The sequence below is a fragment of the Phyllobates terribilis genome, unplaced genomic scaffold, assembly GCF_046119375.1.
Source record: "Phyllobates terribilis strain yellow unplaced genomic scaffold, ASM4611937v1 Scaffold_11__3_contigs__length_659146591, whole genome shotgun sequence".
In the NCBI taxonomy this organism is placed as follows: Eukaryota; Metazoa; Chordata; class Amphibia; order Anura; family Dendrobatidae; genus Phyllobates; species Phyllobates terribilis.
In genome coordinates this window covers 526,785,230-526,807,906 of record NW_027362771.1, presented here as the reverse complement: position 1 = coordinate 526,807,906, position 22,677 = coordinate 526,785,230, and positions in this window count along the sequence as shown.

Sequence of the window (22,677 nt, the reverse complement as noted above, 5' to 3'; positions counted from 1 at the left end):
AAAGGCCTATGAAGCTGCAAACAATTAAAATTCTTGGGCTTTTAAAGGTGTCTTCTAGGCTTGGGATCAAGTCTGCAGTCATTCTATGTGACTGCAGACTTGTGAATCCTCACAGCGCGCACAGTAAGCGCCGTCAAGATTCACCGGCGCCATTGCATACTTTCGGTAACATGCCGACTAGACATGTCCAGCCTCGTTTAATTCACTTGGCCGCACACAACTAGTCGGCACATGACCACATGTATGCAAATCACATACTTATGGTCACGCGCCTGCTGCTCCCAACATCGGAGAATCCTGACAGTGTGCAGTGTGCAAGCTGTGAGGAGTCACAGGTGACTGCAGACTTGAGCCCCTAGCCTAGACAACCTGTTTAATGTCCTGATAGTTTAGTGCTGTTTTGTGGTATCACAGGTTTTAGCACTTCTTGTGAAAAATATTTATTTTCACGGCAGCATTTATTTTCTATGTTCGTTTATGTTCCCAATTAATCCGATAAGCCCATCAGCCGGGGATCGGATAGCACATTGTTATTTGTGTTGCCATATTTTCCCATGTCTTTTTACAACCCTATATTAATCTCGGTACGAAGGATGGAAACTCCTTGTTTCCGTTGGAAAGAAAATGACATTTTCGGCTGCTGATTTTTATTGCAGTGATTGAAGCGTATGTATATGTCACGTCAGTGTCTGAATGTGCTGCGTAAAATTAATATGACATTATATATCTACGTTACAAGGCAATTAATCTTGGATAAGCTTTCATATTGACACTCTGCTGGTCAGTGCGGCCAGCACCACGATGACAACATGACATTAATGCCGCCAAATGTCCACGTCCTAAGGAGATGGAATCCGCGCCTGTAACAAACGACCATTAATGCACCCTGGAAGACTAAAGTGAAATACTGCCCTGCTCATTGATGCTTTATGCCTTTTTATAATGCCGCCCATAGAAGTGACAATCCGCATTTTATGTATGGAATCAGGGAGTCGTTATTAATAGTTAAGGGTTAAAGCTACAAAGACATGTCTGCCTTCTTCCAAAAACAGCAGTGTCCTTGTCCCTATCTGAAAACGAGATGCAATACCAGACATAGCCCATGGATAAGAGATCCATTGTTTCTTAAAGACGACTTGTCACTTGCAATAAATATGTAATTTATTTGTATCTGGTGTAAATGTCGCCGTTCTCCTGAATCTGACATTGTTTTATTTTTGTTTCTGCGCCCCTCTGTTCCTGAGATTTGGGATTCTCTTCCCTGCAGGTAAATCTAGGGGGCGTGATCCACAAGAAGAATCCTGCAGAGAAGAGTTGAGGATCCGCCCACTTGGCTAAAAAGACCAGATTTATATGCAAGGAAGAGAGGGGCATATCTCAGGAAACTAGAGGTGCAGGAACAAAAGAAAGACCACGCCGAATTCAGGATAAAAGTGACATTTACACCTTGTACAAAAATAATATACTTATGGCAAGTGATAGATCCTCTTTAAAGCAACCTTTTTTAAATCCCATAAAATTTAAAGAGGTTGTCAGGCTGATCTGAGTGGAATAAGTGTGACACCTCGCCCTCCCTGGGAAATGGGGTTACTCGGAGCCGGGTCAGTGTAGGTGTTGCGGGGGATGCAGTCGTGGCCTAGACCCGTTCCGTGCCCAGGGCTGTCACATGAAAATAATGGGCTTCTTTTAGGATGAGTGGTTTGCTCCACTACGTCACCTGTGGTTTCTGGTGAGGGCCACCAACGCTGCAACAGTCCACTGAGGCCGGTGTTATGGGCAGCTAAGATGGGACGGCTCCCCGCAGGCGGAGCAGGCCTCAGGGCAGTGTGTGAAGGGATGGTGGGTGCAGTGCCGCGCAGGAAATAACAGGCTGAGGCGGTGTATGAAGTCATCCGGTTCTTTACTCACTTTAGATGAACTTTAGCCGCAAAGCTTCTCTCTGCTACACACGGCGTACTGCGGCCACCGGGAAGGGGGTTCAGCACTTCCCAGGTAGATCAGGAGCACCTGTCGAGACCCCTCTGGTTGTGTGTTCCTCTCCTTGGTAAGTTCTCCCACTAAGTCTTCTCCTGACTGTGTGTGGTTCGAACGTGGTGTAAGGCCGGGTCCCACTGGATAAACGCAGTGTGAGAGATTATGGTGGCGACTCTGATCCGTCCGTATCCCCCTGGGATCCACTAAGCCTCCGGGCTTTTCTGACTGAGACGTGAAGTAGCAAAGTCAGATATGGGGGGCCGGTCACCCCTCTTGCAGCAGGAATCCCTCTGACTAAGCCAGAATAAAGAATACAGGTGGCGACTCCGCTCCGTCCGTATCCCCCTGGGATCCTTTTGCCTGTGGAGCCTATCTCCTCTGCTCCCCTCCAAGGCCTTCTTAGGTCAGGACCTTGACCGGGTAGAGACAGTGGTTAACTCTGACCAGCTCCTCGTCTCAAGGCCAGAGTACGAGGACCGCCAACCTTCCGCCAGCTACAGACTCTTGCTGGACCCTGACAGAAGACCCACAATCAAAGATCTTGAACTAAAGATGGCGGTTGGATATATATGAATCTATAAGTGCATCCTAAAAGTGTGTCCTCCACCCTCACCCACTACATGGTTCCCCCTACCTTTGGTTCCCCCCATCTCCTCTATCCAGGGATGGGGCAGCACCCTGGTGCAGTTAGGACAGGAGTGGTGTAGTGTTGAGTGTGAAGTGGGGTCCTTGGTGATGCTCCATCCTTACCTGGAAGAGGAGATACCACACCTCTATCTGAGGTGCAGTACCCCTGTGGCGACTGAACCCTCAGGGGTGTCACATAAGCATTACATATCTCCACTGCTCCAGCCTCCATCATTACACCCGTTCTGACGCTTACAGGGTCACTTCTGGGATCTACTTCCAGGTCGTTTATGTACACACGGGAAATAAAAGAAAATGCCTGATCAGCCAATCAATGTTCTAGGGGAACTAGGAATCAAAGCTGCACGGGGGGCCTGGAAGAGTCAGAAAGGTAAAGGCAGGGAAGCAGTGGAGGTTTCACTTTTTTATTACCAACGCCTTTAAGCGTTTTAAAAAAAAAATGTAAAAGAGAGTTGTTATGGTATCACGTGGAGAATCACTGCCGGATATTTTCTTGTATGGATTCAAATCCTTGTGTCTTTTGACAAATTCAGAAGGCTTTTTGTTCTGAAGCATCTTTTTTTTGCACACTTTCAGTCACTTCCTGAGCACTTTTTGCGACATCTTTGACCTCCGGAGTTTTTTCTTATCTTGTATAAACTAAAGACTGTCTTCTAAGGGAAGCCACCTGAAGAACAGTCAGGTCACTTCTTTTAACCGCTTTACGTCTTTGGAAATCTGAAGCAGTTAAAAAACGCTCAAAAGCCTAAACATATGAACAGCAAGTTGTTTTTATATTGCTTTGCATATGTTAATTATTTTCAGTGTTTACTTTGTGCCTTTTTAGGCAGGTTTCAGAGCATTTCCCCCTGACAGAGACCTATCCAAAGCATGTGACGCGCCCCTGGGCCTGTGTCGCGCTGCGTTGCGCACGCGGGAGCTTACCCGGAGCCGGATCTGTTTAGGGTTGTAGTCTCGTGGCGGTGACCCGGTCCGTGCCCAGGGAGTCAAACTGGACGGCAGTCTGTTAGCGGTAGAAAATGGTTGATGACTACGCCACCCGTTGAATGCAGCCAGGGGGCTGCTGCTGCAGGGCAGACCGCTGAGGCCGGTGGAAGGATGGTGCAGCGTGATAGTATAACCCCCAACGGGAGGGGTATGGCCTCAGGGCAGCCGACGTGGATGATGGGGGTAGCAGGAACCACTCAGAGACGGTATGGTAGCGTTCAGGGTCTTTACTGGTAACAACGATAGACCCTCCCGGAGTACTTGCTAGCGAACGGGGCCTGGTCAGTCCTTGAGCAGATGGGATCTCCCCTGGCCAGGCGTAGTTGTAGGCCTCCCAAGCTGACTGTACTCTTCTGGCTACCTTGCTAGAAGCTGATGTAAGTAGCCCACGTCCCTGAGTGTACCGTGTGGTGCTCACCCGTATGGCCGGTGACTCGGGGCCTTCTAATGGCTTCCGCTCCACGATGGCGGTGCTGGTCCCACGCGTGTGACCGGGCCTTCGGGCTTCTGGGCCAGGGGACCTGAAATCCCCTGCCTGACGGATTCTGCTGCTGGGTAGAAGTTAGTCCCCACAGCCTCGGACTCCGGGTCCGGTAAAGAATCTTCTTAGTCAGGGCGAGCTCTTTAGCTGCCAGCCCCTGACTCCTTGTGACTCTGCTGCTTCCTATGCTGCTCTTGTCTCTACTCTTCCTGGACTCCCTACCCTGCCTCAGCCCCGGGTTTATACAGGGGAAGTTCTTCCCCTCCCAAGGCTGGGCAGGAGGTGTGGCATGCACAGGATCCCTGACCAAAGGACCTCCCACCTGCTCTCAGACGTAATATCTCTATCACTGTGACAACCAGACCCCTGGGGTGTCACACTCCCCCCTAGTGAAATTTAGTACTCCGGGACTAAACACTTTTTAGAAAAATATAACAAGGTATATCAAAGAACAATAAAATACAATAAGGAAACACAATAAGATGGTCACGGATGTCCGCAACCGGGTGCAGTCTTTGAAGAAAAGCAAAGGTGTCCATTTCACCAACACAGGGAGACGTAACCAGGTAGGGGTCTGTCCTACCCCGAGTCCTTAACAGTCTCTAGTCCATCCTGGGTTACGCTCCAACTATATACAAAGGATTCCCGGTAAATCCACCGAAGACTCCTAAAAACAACTAGAAACACAAAATTACACACAAGCAACAATAAACAGGTAAACATTGTAAAACAACTTAAACATTTAGATCCTCCAACGTGCGGGTAACTGGCCTCTAGTGGCCCTAGTGGACCTACGGAGCTGACTGTCTGGCCCTGAACTACAGGGTGTAGGAGCTGTCAAGGGTAAACTGGGCAGCTGTCTACCGGCTCTTTGTCTCACTAGGGGTACGGCAGGCTCACTATAAGCAGAGGGTGGATTCTCCTGTTCCGCTTGGGTGGAGTCTTCTGCCTCCTGGACCGGCTGCTCTTCCAGCTCTACCCGTTGCTCCGTAGGTTCTTGGGATGATGGTTGGAGGAAGGTGAGTACGGGTACCACAACTGCACCATTGACTTGAGTCCAAGACCGAGGGAAGTCCCCGAGCACGGTACTAACCATATCTTCCCTTTCTTCCACGGGTCGATGGTCTTCCTGTTCCTCCTCAGGGTTCCTCAGTTGTTCGGGGCACTTCTTCAGGTGGTCCCGGGATACAATGGCTGTGGTTTCCCCTCCGTCTTTACTGATGGTACAGACCTTCGGGTTCTCGTGGCTTGAGGGCAGTACGGTGTACGGGTCCTTCTCCCACTGGTCGTCCAACTTGTGGAGCCGTCTCTTCCTCTTCAAGACCTGCTCTCCGGGTACCAGGGGAACAGCGGGAGCATACTGGTTGTAAGTCTTCTCTTGTCTTTCCCTAGCCTGACAGAGACTTCGCTCCACGCTCTCCTGTACTTTCCGGTACTGCTGCTGCCTCTCTGTGTCCCAGTCCGTTTCTGGTGAAGTGTCCTCGGGCGTCAGGACTCCCATTTCCAGGTCAACAGGTAACTTACCAGGTCTTGCCCTCATTAGGTAAGCCGGGGTACAGTTGGTGGAACCTACCGGGATGTGGTTGTATAGGTCCACCAGATCGGGCAACTTCTCAGGCCACAGACTGCGTTCTTCCAGGGGCAACGTTTTTAGAAGATCCATTACCACCTGGTTCATTTTCTCACAAAGTCCATTAGTTTGCGGATGGTAGGGTGTCGTCCTTATCTTCCGGCAGCCATACAGATTGCAGAATTCCTGGAAGACCTCCGCTTCAAAGGCAGGTCCCTGGTCCGTCAGCACTTGGTCCGGGTACCCGTGTGGACGGCAAAAGTGCTGCTGGAAGGCTCTAGCTGCTGTTCGAGCCGTTAAGTCCTTGACGGGGACGACAACCAGAAACCGGGAGTAATGATCCACGATGGTTAACGCGTAGACGTAGCCACTTCTGCTGGGGGTCAGTTTTACATGATCCAAGGCTACCAGTTCCAACGGTTGCCGGGTGACGATGGACTGCAGGGGAGTCTTCTGGCTGGCCCGGTCCTTCCTTCTCAGATTGCACGGGCCACAGTCTCTGCACCACTTCTCGATGGTTCCCCTCATGCCTACCCAGTGGAACCGCTCGCGCAGCAGGAACTCCAGCTTTTTCCACCCGAAGTGTCCAGCTCCGTCGTGGTATGCCTCCATCACCATGGCTGCGTCTCTTCGTGGCACCACTACTTGCCAGAGTAGTTCATGCGTCCTGGAGTTAACCATTCTGCGGCACAACTTCCCCTTGTAAAGGAACAGTCGACTCTTCTCTGCCCATAGTTGTTTGGCTTCCTCTGGAGCGTCTGATTCCAGGCTAGCCTCCGGGCGAGTCAGCATCTCCTTCACCAGTCGGACGGCAGGGTCGCTGTCTTGCGTTTCCGCCCAGTTGTAGTGAGGTAAGGGGTTCAACGTAGCAGCCTGCTTACTCCTTACCCGGTGGGAATACTGGATAGTCCCATGACGGTGGAACGCAGGGAGTTCAACTTCTTCCAGTCCCTCCGGATCTTCTCCTCCGTCCGGCAGGTTGGGCATCCTGGACAGGGCGTCCGCGTTGGTATTGGAGCGCCCTGCCCGGTATTTAATTGTGAACTCGTAGTTGGACAGACGGGCCATCCACCTCTGCTCCAGGGCACCGAGTCTTGCCGTGTCCAGGTGTGTCAGCGGGTTGTTATCCGTGTATACGGTGAACCGGGAAGAAGCGAGGTAATGCCTAAAGCGCTCGGTGACTGCCCATACCACGGCCAGGAACTCTAGCTTAAATGAGCTGTAATTTTCGGGGTTCCTTTCGGTGGGTCGCAGTTTTCGGCTGGCATAGGAGATTACTCGTTCTCTCCCCTGCTGAATCTGGGACAGTACGGCTCCTAGCCCGATGTTACTGGCGTCGGTGTAGAGGATGAAGGGCTGGCTATAGTCCGGGTACGCCAAGATTTCATCCCCCGTGAGGGCCATCTTCAGCTGGCGGAAGGACTCTTCTTCTAGCTTTTCCCATTTGAAGGGCGGCTTCTGGTTCTTGGCCTTCCGGGACTGGCCTATCAGGAGGTCCTGCATAGGTGCTGCCTTTTTGGTGAAACCGGGAATAAACCTTCGGTAGTAGCCTACCAACCCTAGGAACTGCCGCACTTCTTTTACGCTGGAGGGGCTTGGCCATCCCTTAATTGCGGTGATCTTATCGGGGTCAGGAGCCACTCCGTCAGCGCTCACCACGTGTCCCAGGTATTGCACCTTTGGTTTCAGGAGGTGACACTTGGAGGGTTTCACCTTTAGGCCGTAACTCGCCAGAGCTTCGAACACCTCCGCCAGGTGTTTCAGGTGGTCCTCATAAGTTTTGGAGTATACGATGACATCGTCCAGGTACAACAGGACCGTCTCGAAGTTTCTGTGGCCCAGACAGCACTCCATTAATCGTTGGAAGGTTCCTGGGGCGTTGCAGAGTCCGAACGGCATGCAGGTGAACTCGCTAAGTCCCATCGGGGTGGTGAATGCGGTCTTCTCCCGGTCCGCCTCTGCTACAGGAACCTGCCAGTACCCGCTAGTGAGATCCAAGGTAGAGAAGAAGTTAGCAGATCTTAAAGCAGCCAATGACTCCTCTATCCTTGGTAAGGGGTACGCATCCTTGTGTGTGATACGGTTGATTTTCCGGTAATCTACACACATCCTCATGGTGTTGTCTTTCTTTTTGACTAAAACTAGTGGGGCTGCCCAGGGGCTACAGCTATCCCGGATTACCCCAGCCTCCTTCATGTCTCTAAGCATCCCCTTGGCGTGTTGGTAATGTGCAGGGGGTACGGGTCGATACCTCTCTTTTATGGGAGGATGATCTCCCGTGGGGATGCGGTGTTCTACCCCCTTGACTCGCCCGAAGTCTAACGGGTGTTTACTAAACACTCTCTCATACTCTTGAACCACCCGATAGACTCCTTGTTTCTGGTGTGAGGGAGTGGAGTCAGTACCCAGATGTAGTTGCTGACACCAGTCCTCCATGTCTTTCTTAGAGCCGTTACCTTCCTCCGGGTGAGATGGAGGCAAGGGTTCCACAGATTGTATAGAATTTTGATTAGTGGTATATAATTTGGCTAGCGTGGCATACCGGGGCAGGTACACTTCCCTCTCCCCGATATTTATTATGCGAACGGGCACCCTCCCATGGCGTACATTGACCACCCCCCGTGCTGTCAAAATGGTGGGCCTACTGTCTGAGTAAACTGGTTCTACCATTGCCTGGTAATCTCTACCTCTCAGACCAATAGCTGCCCGGCACCAAATCATCATTTCACTTTTTGGGGGCATGGCAATAGGAAAAGGGTCACACATTCTTACGCTACCAATCTCACCGCCGGAGAGTTCCACTTGTTGCCGTTGCATCAGTGCCCGGATCTCTTTCTGGAGCACCCGCTGCTCGCCGGAGCTGGCATTCTTGGCAACCTGCTGTAAAAGGAAAATCACCTCTGCAAGACAATTTTCAATTACATTAGTTCCTAGAGTTATTTTTGGGTGACTCTCATGTTTGTCAATATCTACAATGATCAGTCCCTGTGCGGCCAGTTCGACTCTACCAATTTTGATGGTCACCTCTTTAAATCCGATCTGTGGCACGGGCTGACCATTGCTGGCGATGATACTCAAGTCGTCGTCAGGGTAGCGGGTAATATCCGAGTCATTCCAGTACTGCTTGAAGAGCACGTACGGGATGGTGGTGACCTGTGACCCGGTGTCCAGTAGGGCACTCATGGGAATGCCATCCAGTACCACAGGCAAGACTGGACGTCCTCCCACATATCTGTCGCGCCAGTTCGATGGGCCTGGTGATCTTTTTCCTGGGGGTTGGCCCTCTACCCCAGGTTGTGCCCGTTTAAAGAACAGTACCTTTCCATATGTCCGGGTTGATTGCAGCGGCGGCAGATGGGTCGTCCGTCCTCGCTGTATCGGTCACTGGGTCTTCCTCTGGCCGGTGGGGTCCTCCTTGGTCGACGCCACGGGATGTCCTCCGGTCCGGATGCCAGCTGGATCTTCCCTGGAGTGGAAACCTGTAAAGACTGCACAGTTCGGGTTAGCGCAGCAACGCTTTTAGCTAGCTCTTGGACCTGATGGTGTAGGTCTGGAGCCGGGTCATTGTCCAAAGCCTGCGCATCAGCTCCCACAGGCCCTGCTGACAAGGGCGCCGCCTCCTGGTAGTAAGTGGTAGTGGGGCGTCTGTGGGTCACAACGCCACCTGGTGCCGGTTCTCGGAGCACCCGGATGGCTCTGTCCTTGAACTGTGCAAATTCTAGATGAGGGTCCTGTAAGGCCATTGCCCGCAACTGGGTGCGGTGGGCATTGCAATATAAACCCTCTATAAATTGTTCGGTCAACAGCCTGTCCTCGTTTCCCACTCCATTAGGGTCGGTCTGCTTAATGGCCCTCAGGGCCTCTTGTAGGTTGAGTGCATAGTCCCTTATACTCTCATGCGCTCGCTGCTTGCACCCGTAGAATCTAAGTTTAATCTCGGCTGAGGTGCGGGTATCAAAGGTGTCCTTCAGCCGGGTTAGTATCCCTGCGACAGTCTTCCTCCCAGGTGGCCAGGATTTTACTTCCCTTTTGGCTGCCCCAGTTAGTTGGGCCACCAGGATGCTCACTTTTTGCTCTTCTGTGAGGGGGTACACCTGGAAGAGGCTATCCAGCTTTTCTCTAAAGTCATGCAGGGTATGTGACTCCCCTGAGTACTGGGGTAGCCAAGCTGCTCCCGGGATATAGGGCATGGTGAAGGGCATAACTGCAACAGCGGTAGCGCTGGCGGGGGTTGAGGCAGTGGAGCTCTCCTCCGTATCCGACATCTTCCTCCCCCCTAGTGGACCGTGGCCTACCTTGCGATGATCCTGTTCCGTAGGCCGCGGCTCCGCAGTGGATCGTCAGGGTTGAGGACCTTCCGTCGCGCTCCTGTGACGTCGGCGTCTGCTGGGCTCCTTCCAGGACCTTACGCAACGTCCGGACGTGAGGCGGGGCTTCAGTTCTCGCGCGCTTTCGGAGTCCACGCCCCTCTTCTTCCCGCGCGGCGTCCTCAAGATGGCGTCCAATGGCGGGAAAACTCCACGGATGGCGGGAAGAAGGCTGAAGATGGCGCCGGATGGCGGGAAACTTCACCGATGGCGGGAAGAAGGCTGAAGATGGCGCCGGATGGCGGGAATCTTCACCGATGGCGGGAATCTTCACCACTGGTAAGTTTGAACAGTCTTTGCTTTTCAGGCACGCAGTACCCGGTGGTTGCGGGCACGTGATCCTGCCGACTACGCCAAAGTTGACGCGCCCCTGGGCCTGTGTCGCGCTGCGTTGCGCACGCGGGAGCTTACCCGGAGCCGGATCTGTTTAGGGTTGTAGTCTCGTGGCGGTGACCCGGTCCGTGCCCAGGGAGTCAAACTGGACGGCAGTCTGTTAGCGGTAGAAAATGGTTGATGACTACGCCACCCGTTGAATGCAGCCAGGGGGCTGCTGCTGCAGGGCAGACCGCTGAGGCCGGTGGAAGGATGGTGCAGCGTGATAGTATAACCCCCAACGGGAGGGGTATGGCCTCAGGGCAGCCGACGTGGATGATGGGGGTAGCAGGAACCACTCAGAGACGGTATGGTAGCGTTCAGGGTCTTTACTGGTAACAACGATAGACCCTCCCGGAGTACTTGCTAGCGAACGGGGCCTGGTCAGTCCTTGAGCAGATGGGATCTCCCCTGGCCAGGCGTAGTTGTAGGCCTCCCAAGCTGACTGTACTCTTCTGGCTACCTTGCTAGAAGCTGATGTAAGTAGCCCACGTCCCTGAGTGTACCGTGTGGTGCTCACCCGTATGGCCGGTGACTCGGGGCCTTCTAATGGCTTCCGCTCCACGATGGCGGTGCTGGTCCCACGCGTGTGACCGGGCCTTCGGGCTTCTGGGCCAGGGGACCTGAAATCCCCTGCCTGACGGATTCTGCTGCTGGGTAGAAGTTAGTCCCCACAGCCTCGGACTCCGGGTCCGGTAAAGAATCTTCTTAGTCAGGGCGAGCTCTTTAGCTGCCAGCCCCTGACTCCTTGTGACTCTGCTGCTTCCTATGCTGCTCTTGTCTCTACTCTTCCTGGACTCCCTACCCTGCCTCAGCCCCGGGTTTATACAGGGGAAGTTCTTCCCCTCCCAAGGCTGGGCAGGAGGTGTGGCATGCACAGGATCCCTGACCAAAGGACCTCCCACCTGCTCTCAGACGTAATATCTCTATCACTGTGACAACCAGACCCCTGGGGTGTCACACATGCGTGAAGGCCTTTGGATCAATGGCGGTCCAATGACGGGAATCCTCATCGATCCTGAGAATGGAACTCTTAAATATCTGGTACTGCTCCATTCATTCTCTTTGGTACTACTGGACATGGATGAGTACACCTTTTTCCAGCAGTCCCACAGAGAATGGATGTAGCGGTGAGTGCATGTGTGGTCACTGCTATGACTCGATGGGGCATTCAGCAGCCCCATTATCAGTATCGGTGGAGGTCCTGTCCTTCGGACCTCCACTGGTCACCGCTATGACCCAATGGGGCATTCAGCAGCCCTATTCTCAGTGTCGGTGGAGGTCCTATCCTTTGGACCTTCACTGATCTACAAACCTATTCTTTGGATAGGTAATAACTTTTAATGGCGGGAATAACCCTTTAAACTGTAAATGTCACACAACAGTAGAAATCTGAGCCATCGTGTTAGAACACGTTGTATGTAGTCTAAACAATCTGCTCTCCTTGGCATTTTCTAAGCACAGGGAGTAGTGAGCTGATTTGGATGTGCAGTTGAAAGCAGAAATCCTGATGAATCCTTTTATCCGTTTCCTGCACTACACATTTGTAGGGTGTCTGGATTGCCATATTTTTATTATTATTATTATTATTATTATTTTTTACTAATAATGGCCTTCAGCTCAAACTCGTAATAATAATGCAATGATGGCTGATGGAGCATGGGAAAGCTTCTTTTCTAATGGAGGAGGCTGATGGACCGGTCTTCTGGTCACTGGCTGCTCCATCAGCAGTCATTTTATATCTAACAAGAGAGGACTATTTAATAAAGAGCGGGCGCTGTGACTGACAAAAATAACAAGAATATGCTATGTAAGGGACAGCACTGTACATAACAGCAGAGGAAGCTATATAATAAGAGACGGCACCATATATAACTAGAGAGGATGGTACGTAATAAGGGACAGTGTTATACATAAAAGAGGAAACTATGTAACTAAGGACAGCGCTATACATAATAAGTGAGTACACTATATACTAAGGGACTGTGCTATACATAATAAGGCTACATTCCTGTATTCATGTGCAGTGTCGGTGTGCCGCTGGGGGAGAGCCATGATGAGGATGATGGGGGGAGAGCAATGATGAGGGTGATGGGGGGAGAGCAATGATGAAGATGATGGGGGGAGAGCAATGATGAGGGTAGTGGGGGAGAGCAATGATGAGGGTTATAGGGGGAGAGCAGTGATGAGGATGATGGGGGGGAGAGCAATGATGAGGGTGATGGGGGGAGAGCAATGATGAGGATGATGGGGGGAGAGCAATGATGAGGGTAATGGGGGGAGAGCAATGATGAGGGTGATGGGGGTGAGCAATGATGAGGGTAATGGGGGGAGAGCAATGATGAGGGTGATGGGGGAGATCAATGATGAGGGTGATGGGGAGAGCAATGATGAGGATGATGGGGGAGAGCAATGATGAGGGTGATGGGGAGAGCAATGATGAGGGTGATGGGGAGAGCAATGATGAGGGTGATGGGGAGAGCAATGATGTTGGTGATAAGGGGAGAACAATGATGGGGATGATGGGGAAGAGCAATAATTAGGGTGATGGGGAGAGCAATGATGAGGGTGATGGGGGAGAGCAATGATGAGGGTGATGGGGAAAGCAATGATGGGGGTGATAGGGGAGAGCAATGATGGGGTAATGGGGGAGAGCAATGATGAGGGTGATGGGGAGAGCAATGATGAGGGGAGAGCAATGATGAAGATGATGGGGAGAGGACACTGGGGAGTTATGGGTGGAGAGAAATTATTAGGGTGATGGGGAGAGCAATAATGAGGATGATGGGGGAGAGCAATGATGAGGTTGATGGGGGAGAGGAATGATGAGGGTGATGGGGGAGAGCAATGATGAGGATGATGGGGGAGAGCAATGATAAGGGTGATGGGGGAGAGCAATGATGAGGATAATGGGGAGAGGACACTGGGAGTGATGGGGGGAGAGCAATTATGAGGGTGATGGGGGAGAGCAATGATGAGGATGATGGGAGGAGAGCACTGAATATACATGCGTTTCACCCACACTGCGCCCCTGAATACAGATATGTACCCCACCATTAATATACTATTAGCCACGCACCAATCAAAATATAAAGTGATAAGCAGCACTGTGCCCCCCATTAACTATAATCTCCGCCACCCAATAATATAAACTATTCAGTCTCTGTGACTCTCCCCTATGTGCACACAGAAAATATAAAAAGTTTTACAGGACAAGCAAAGTGAATGAGATCCATGAAGTCTCATGCACACGTTGCTTATTTTTTCCTTGCAGATTTGCAGCAGATTAAAATCTGCATAATGTCAATTCATGCAGCGTATTTCACCCGTACTAATGAGTGGAGGAAAATACAAAACAAAAGCATGTCAAAAACATGGCAACAAAAATTATTTCACGCAGTGTTCTTCCTGACAACTCATTAGGACATGCAGCAGAATTTTCTCCTGCAAATCCTGAATGTGTGCACATAGCCCTAGTCCCTGCCCTGTGCCCCCCCCCCATTCATTATAAGTCCTTGATAGCATCATAATGAATTTGGAGGTGGGAGAAGACATTATCAGGTACTGACATCCTCTGCCACCTCCCAATTCATTGCAAATCACTGAGAGCATCTTCTCCCACCTTTCAATTCATTATAAAGTGTCCTATGCACCTTACCCTCATCATTGCTCTCCTCCCATCTTTGTTCTCCCTCACCATCATTGCTCTCCCACTCCACCCCCATCATTGCTCTCCAACACCACCACCATCATTGCTCTCCCACACCACCCCCATCATTGCTGTCCCACACCACCCCATCATTGCTGGCACACACCACCCCCCATCATTGCTGTCACACACCACCCTCATCATTGCTGTCCCACACCACCTCCATCATTGCTCTTCCACACCACCCCCATCATTGCTCTCCCCCCATCACCCTCATCTTTGCTCTCCCTCATCACCCTCATCATTGCTCTCCACCCATCATCCTCATCATTGCTCTCCACCCATCATCCTCATCATTGATCTCCACCCATCATCCTCATCATTGCTCTCCCCCCATCACCCTCATCATTGCTCTCCCCCCATCACCCTCATCATTGCTCTCCTCCCAATATCCTCATCATTGTTCTCCCCACTCACCCTCATCATTGCTCTCCACCCATCACCCTCATCATTTCTCTCCCCCATCATCCTCATCAGTGCGCTCCCCCATCACCCTCATAATTGATCTCCCCCCATAAACCCCCAGTGTCCTCTCTCCATCATCCTCATCATTGCTCTCCCCCTATCACCCCCATCATTGCTCTCCCCCCATCACTGCTCTTCCACCATCACCCTCATCATTGCTCTCCCCCATCACCCTCATCATTGCTCTCCCCCATCACCCTCATCATTGCTCTCCCCATCACTCTCATCATTGCTCTCCTCCCATCATCCTTATTAGTGCTCTCTCCCCATCAGCCTCATCGTTGCTCTCCCCCATCACCTTCATCATTGATCTCCCCCATCATCTTAATCATTGCTCTCCCCCCATCATCCTCATCATTGCTCTCCATCTTTCATCCTCATCATTGCTCTCCCCCATCACCTTCATCATTATTCTCCCCCCATCACCCTCATCATTGCTCTCCCCATCATCATCATCATTGCTCTCCCCATCACCCTCATCATTGCTCTCCCCATCACCCTCATAATTGCTATCCCTCAATCACCCCCACTGTCCTCTCCCCATCATCCTCATCATTTCTCTCCCCCATCACCCTCATCATTGCTCTCCCCCATCACCCTCATCATTGCTCTCCCCTCATCACCCCCATCATTGCCCTCCCCCATCAGCCTCATCATTGCTCTCCCCCATCACCATCATCATTGCTCTCCTCCCATCATCCTCATTACTGCTCTCCCCCATCACCCTCATCATTGCTCTCCCCCATCACCCTTATCATTGCTCTCCTCCCATCACCCTCATCATTGCTCTCCTCCATCATCCTCATTTCTCTCCTCCCATCACCCTCATCATTGCTCTCCTCCCATCACCCTCATCATGTCTCTCCCTCATCATCCTTATCACTGCTTTCCACCCATCATCCTCATCATTGCTCTCCCCCCATAATTGCTCTCCCCATCACCCTCATAATTGCTCTCCCTCAATCACCCCCATTGTCCTCTCCCCATCATCCTCATCATTGCTCTCCCCCATCATCCTCATCATTTCTCTCTCCCATCACCCTCATCATTGCTCTCCCCCATCACCCTCATCATTGCTTTCACCCCATCACCCCCATCATTGCTCTCCCCCATCACCCTCATCATTGCTCTCCCCCATCATTGCTCTCCTCCATCACCCTCATCATTGCTCTCCCCCTATCATCCTCATCATTGCTCTCCCCCATCACCCTCATCATTGCTCTCCCCCTATCACCCCCATCATTGCTCTCCCCCATCACCCTCATCGTTGCTCTCCCCCCATTAACCCCATCATTGCTCTCCCCATCACCCTCATCATTGCTCTCCCCCCACCATCCTCATCATTGTTCTCTCCTCATCACCCTCATCATTGCTCTCCCCTCATTATCGTCATCATTGTTCTCCCTCCATCACCCTCATCATTGCTCTCTCCCCATCACCCTCATCATTGCTCTCCCCCATCGCCCTCATCATTGCTCTCCTCCCATCATCCTAATCATGCTCTCCCCCATCACCCTCATCATTGCTCTCCCCCATCACCTTTATCATTGCTCTCCCCCATCACCCTTATCATTGCTCTCCTCCATCGTCCTCATCATTTCTCTCCTCCCATCACCCTTATCATTGCTCTCCACTCATCATCCTCATCATTGCTCTCCACCCATCATCCTCATAATTGCTCTCCCCATCACCCTCATCATTGCTCTCCTCCATCACCCTCATCATTGCTCTCCCCCATCATCCTCATCATTGCTCTCTCCCCATCACCCTCATCATTGCTCCCCCCCAACATCCTCATCACTGCTCTCCCCCAATCACTCTCATCATTGCTCTGCCCCATCACCCTCATCATTGCTCTCCCCCATCATCCTCATCATTGCTCTCCCCCATCACCCTCATCATTGCTCTCCCCCATTATCCTCATCACTGCTCTCCCCCCACCACTCTCATCATTGCTCTCCCCCATCACCCTCATCATTGCTCTCCCCCATCACCCTCATCATTGCTCTCCCCCATCACCCTCATCATTGCTCTCCTCCCATCATCCTCATCATTGCTCTCCCCCATCACCCTCATCATTGCTCTCCCCCATCACCCTTATTATTGCTCTCCCCCCATCACCCTCATCATTGCTCTCCCCCCATCATTCTCATCATTTCTCTCCTCCCATCACCCTCATCATTGCTCTCCCCCATCACCCTCATCATTGCTCTCCCCCATCACCTTTATCATTGCTCTCCCCCCATCACCCTTATCATTGCTCTCCTCCATCGTCCTCATCATTTCTCTCCTCCCATCACCCTCATCATTTCTCTCCTCCCATCACCCTCATCATTGCTCTCCATCATCATGCTTATCATTGCTCTCCACCCATCATCCTCATCATTGCTCTCCACCCATCATCCTCATAATTGCTCTCCCCATCACCCTCATCATTGCTCTCCTCCATCACTCTCATCATTGCTCTCCCCCATCATCCTCATCATTGCTCTCTCCCCATCACCCTCATCATTGCTCTCCCCCCAACATCCTCATCACTGCTCTCCCCCAATCACTCTCATCATTGCTCTGCCCCATCACCCTCATCATTGCTCTCCCCCATCATCCTCATCATTGCTCTCCCCCCATCACCCTCATCATTGCTCTCCCCCATTATCCTCATCACTGCTCTCCCCCCACCACTCTCATCATTGCTCTCCCCCATCACCCTCATCATTGCTCTCCCCCATCACCCTCATCATTGCTCTCCTCCCATCATCCTCATCATTGCTCTCCCCCATCACCCTCATCATTGCTCTCCCCCATCACCCTTATTATTGCTCTCCCCCCATCACCCTCATCATTGCTCTCCCCCCATCATTCTCATCATTTCTCTCCTCCCATCACCCTCATCATTGCTCTCCTCCCATTACCCTCATCATTGCTCTCCCTCATCATCCTTATCATTGCTCTCCACCCATCATCCTCATCATTGCTCTCCCCATCACCCTCATCATTGCTCTCCTCCATCACCCTCATCATTGCTCTCCCCCATCACCCTCCCTCATCATTGCTCTCCTCCATCATCCTCATCACTGCTCTCCCCCGATCACTCTCATCATTGCTCTGCCCCATCACCCTCATCATTGCTCTCCCCCATCATCCTCATCATTGCTCTCCCCCCATCACCCTCATCATTGCTCTCCCCCATTATCCTCATCACTGCTCTCCCCCCACCACTCTCATCATTGCTCTCCCCCATCACCCTCATCATTGCTCTCCCCCATCACCCTCATCATTGCTCTCCCCCATCACCCTCATCATTGCTCTCCTCCCATCATCCTCATCATTGCTCTCCCCCATCACCCTCATCATTGCTCTCCCCCATCACCCTTATTATTGCTCTCCCCCCATCACCCTCATCATTGCTCTCCCCCATCATTCTCATCATTTCTCTCCTCCCATCACCCTCATCATTGCTCTCCTCCCATTACCCTCATCATTGCTCTCCCTCATCATCCTTATCATTGCTCTCCACCCATCATCCTCATCATTGCTCTCCCCATCACCCTCATCATTGCTCTCCTCCATTACCCTCATCATTGCTCTCCCCATCATCCTCATCATTGCTCTCCCCCATCACCCTCATCATTGCTCTCCCCCATCATCCTCATCACTGCTCTCCCCCATCATCCTCATCACTGCTCTCCCCCAATCACTCTCATCATTGCTCTCCCCCATCACCCTCATCATTGCTCTCCCCCATCATCCTCATCATTGTTCTCCCCCCATCATTGCTCTCCTCCATCATCTTCATCATTTCTCTCCTCCCATCACCCTCATCATTGATCTCCTCCCATCACCCTCATCATTACTCTCCCCCATCATCCTCATCATTGCTCACCCCCATCACCCTCATCATTGCTCTCCCCCATCATCCTCATCATTGCTCTCCCCCATCACCCTCATCATTGCTTTTCCCCCATCATCCTCATCATTGCTCTCCCCCTATCATTGCTCTCCTCCATCACCCTCATCTGTCACGCCAGGTGTTAGTGCAACACAGAGGGAAAAGGGAAAGGGAGCCGAGCCCAGACACTAGGAAAAGGGGGAAGTGGAGACCTCCTAGTCTGGTCTAGCGTTACACTGTCTCCCCTAACATCCCCATATTGCCTCCTCAGTAATTGCCGCACTTGTGCCTCACCCTACTCTCCCTGGCGTATGGCTACAGCTAGGGATGGAAGGAGAGCACTAGTCAACCTTTACACCATATGATGCTTCATTATCCACCTATACAAAGTATGATGTCTCCATAGCCCCCCTATACACAGTATGATGACCCCCACAGCCCTTCTGTATATAGTATAATAGCCATATGTCCACATAGTCACTCGCTGATGTCACCTACACCTCAAAACCATCTTCAAAATCCGCCCTGTTTCTCTCCTTTGGCTCTGCAAAAATTCTTACTGTTGTTCTCATTCTCATAATTGGTCTCCATCTTACTAAACTCTCCCCTCTTTAATATACCCTGAAGGCAGCAGACAAGATCATATTTCTGCCCACACGCTACACTGATGCCTCCATCCTGTGCCAGCTACAGAGTACAATATAAACTTATCACTCTCATCCACAAAGCTCTCCACAGATCTGCACTGCCCTACATCTCCTCCCTCATCTCTGTCTATCACCCTACCCATGCTCTCCATTCTGTTAACAATCTGAGATTGACTTCCTCCATAATCCCATTCCTGTCTCCAAGACTTCTCTCATATTGCACCAGTTCTCTGGAATACACTACCCTATATAATCCAGTTAACTTCCAGTGCTCAGTAGCACTTAAAATTTGTACACATACAGACCAGCTGATGCAGCCTTATTTGATTACCCTTATTTATTATAATATTGACTGGAACATACGTGACAAGCACTTTTTACTTTTTGTGTCAGCCCTATTTCCTTATAGATTGTAAGCCTCACTCCTCACACAGTATGATGCACTATAGCCCGCCCTATACACAGTATAGCCCTTTATACTCAGTAAGATGCCCCGTAGTACTCCTGCATGCAGTATGATGGTCAGTTAGCCTCTTATGCACAGTATGATGCCCCATAGCCTGATATACACAGTATGATGGCTTCATTGCACCCTATACACTGTATGATGTCCCATAAAAAAAGGAAAGCTTACACTCACTGAATCCTGGTTCTCCATCCATCATAGCCTCCATGTCCTCTTCCAACTTGTCTAGCAGTTGGCCAGTGCAAGCAGCGCAATGCAGTGATTTCATTGCACCACTTCACATTCCCTGCACGGCAGCACCCATCAGCAGGTCGTAAGCAGTCTACAGCCCGCTGGAGTAATTGGTGGAGCAGGGAGCTGATGGCCGACGGACTACTGATGGACCAGCCCATATTTCACTTGCCAGGATTGCTTGATGACCAGACTGGCCCTGGTGTCGGCACATACAGAGTATCCTGACATAACACTCAACTGATAATAGCATTTCTACCTTTTTTGCTTAGTTGTTGTTGTTTTTCAATGTTTGTTTGCCATTATGGGAGGGGTTTGGAGTTTCCACTTGTTTTTACTGGATTCATCATTTGGGACTTTTCAAAAAGTAGCAAAATTTGTCACTAATGTACTCGAATCCCCCAATGAAGAGATTTTATGTATGCCAGACATTTTTGAGCAATTTTTGCAACATTTTGTGAAACATGTGGCTTTTTGTGCTGCTAAAAAGTAGCAAACAAAGGTTAAAGGCAAAAATAAACCCCATTTAAACTTTGCTCAAATTCATGAACCGGGTATGACATTTTGAAGAATTTGGTGCTAAAAAAGGCAACAAATACCACGAGACAATAAAAAAAAATATGGAAAAAAAAATTGCAAAGGATGAATAGAGTGTAAGCTGCTGTCATAGAGATGTACAGTTGAAACCAGAAGTTTACATACACTATATATGTGTATGGAGAATCCATGAGAATATTCAGAGATCTGCTCACCACACAGTGGATTGTCCTTTCTAATTCTCTGAACGGAAAATCAACTGCATTACGTCGATAGCGCAACGGCCAATTAGTGAGCTCAGCGGCATTCTGTGTATGTACATGTACTCTTTTAATGTAATGTACAGACATACAGTTGAAACCAGAAGTTTACATACTCTATATAAAAAGACACATATGCATGTTTTTCTCAATATCTGACATGAAATCAGAATAAACCTCTCCCATTTTAGGTCAATTAGGATTACCATAATTTTTAATATTTGCCAAATGCCAGACTAATGAGAGAGAGAATGTTTTAAGGCAGGGTTCCCCAACTCCAGTCCTCAAGGCCCACCAACAGGTCATGTTTTCAGGATTTCCTTAGGAAGAAGGGAGAAGCTTGGAAGCCTAAGAATACCATCCCAACTGTGAAACACGAGGTGGCAGCATCATGTTGTGGGGTTGTTTTCCTGAAGGAGGGACTGGTGCACTTCACAAAATAGATGGCATCATGAGAAAAGAAGATTATGTGGCAATACTTAAGCAACATCTCAAGACATCAGCCAGGAAGTTAAAGCTTGGGTGGAAATGGGTCTTCCAAATGGACAATGACCCGAAGCATACTGCCAAAATGGTAACAAAGTGGCTTAAGGATAACAAAGTCAGTGTTTTGGAGTGGCCATCACAAATCCCTGATCTCAATCCTATTGAAAATTTATGGGCAAAGCTGAAATGGAAGGTGCGAGCAAGACGACCTACAAACCTGGATCAGTTACACCAGTTTTGTCAAGAGGAATGGGCCCAAATTCCGACCAACTATTGTGAGAAGCATGTGGAAAGATATCCCAAATGTTTGACCCAAGTCATTCAGTTTAACGGCAATGTGTCACGGGTGTGTCAGATGTAACAGGCAGTCACTCTGGATCTGGCTGCAGAAGGTCACTGCGTTTGTCATTGCAGACGCCTTCTTAATCCTTCTGACTTTTGGACCCAGCGGCAACCTCCCTCCGGCTCTGATTGACACACCCTGCACTAGGTGTTTATAAACTCTCAGTCTGCTTCAGGGAGTCACCGGTGATATTCTCATTTTCCCTTGTGAAGGCTTGGAGTAATACCAGTCGGCTAGCTTCCTCTCTGGTGCTCTTGGAGAACGTTTGGTGTTATCTCTCCGGTGTCTGCGCAAGCTAAGTTTTCCCTCCTTTGTTATCTTTAGTTGATACTGGGGACTGACCTTTGCTCACCTCACCCCTCCCTATCCAGGGCCTAGTTCTAGGTATATACAGGAATTAGGTTTCCTGTTTGGCGATGGGTGCGGAACCTATATAGGGACGGTAGGACAGGTAGGATGATATTAGATCTGCCTAGGGGTCTCCACTCCCCTTTCCATAGCGTTTGGGCTACCCTCCCCTCTTCCCTTCGTGTTGCACTTAGTCTTTCCCACACTGTGTGTGACACAATGGTACCAAATACTAATGAAATGTATGTAAACTTTTGACTTTGCAGTAAGTAATAAAAATGCCTTAAAACATTCTCTCTCTCATTATTCTGGCATTTGGCAACTATTAAAAATTATGGTAATCCTAATTGACCTAAAACGGGAAAGGTTTATTCTGATTTCATGTCAGATATTGAGAAAAACATGCAGATGTGTCTTTTTATATAGAGTATGTAAACTTCTGGTTTCAACTGTATGTCTGTACATTACATTAAAAGAGTACACGTACATACACAGAATGCCCCTGAGCTCACTAATTGGCTGTTGCGCTATCGACGTGACACAGTGGATTTTCCATTCAGAGAATTAGAAAGGAAAATCCACTGTGTGGTGAGCAGATCTCTGAATATTCTCATGGATTCTCCAAACTGAAACCTGGCCACCACTAATTCACCCTTGTCCCACACACCCTGGTCACACATACCGTAAATGCAGTGGATTTTCTACTGTGGAATCGCTTGCTGGAAATTTGTTGAGTGTTACAGTACCAGCAGTAGTAACGTTTCTCCTTGTAGAGAGCGATAAGCCAAGCCTGGCACGTCAGAGTGAGGAGACTTATAAGCCATGCATGCTCCTCTGGGAAATTAAATATGTAAATTGTCTCTTAAGAGAAGAAGAGGACTAGATCTCTAGCGCCAC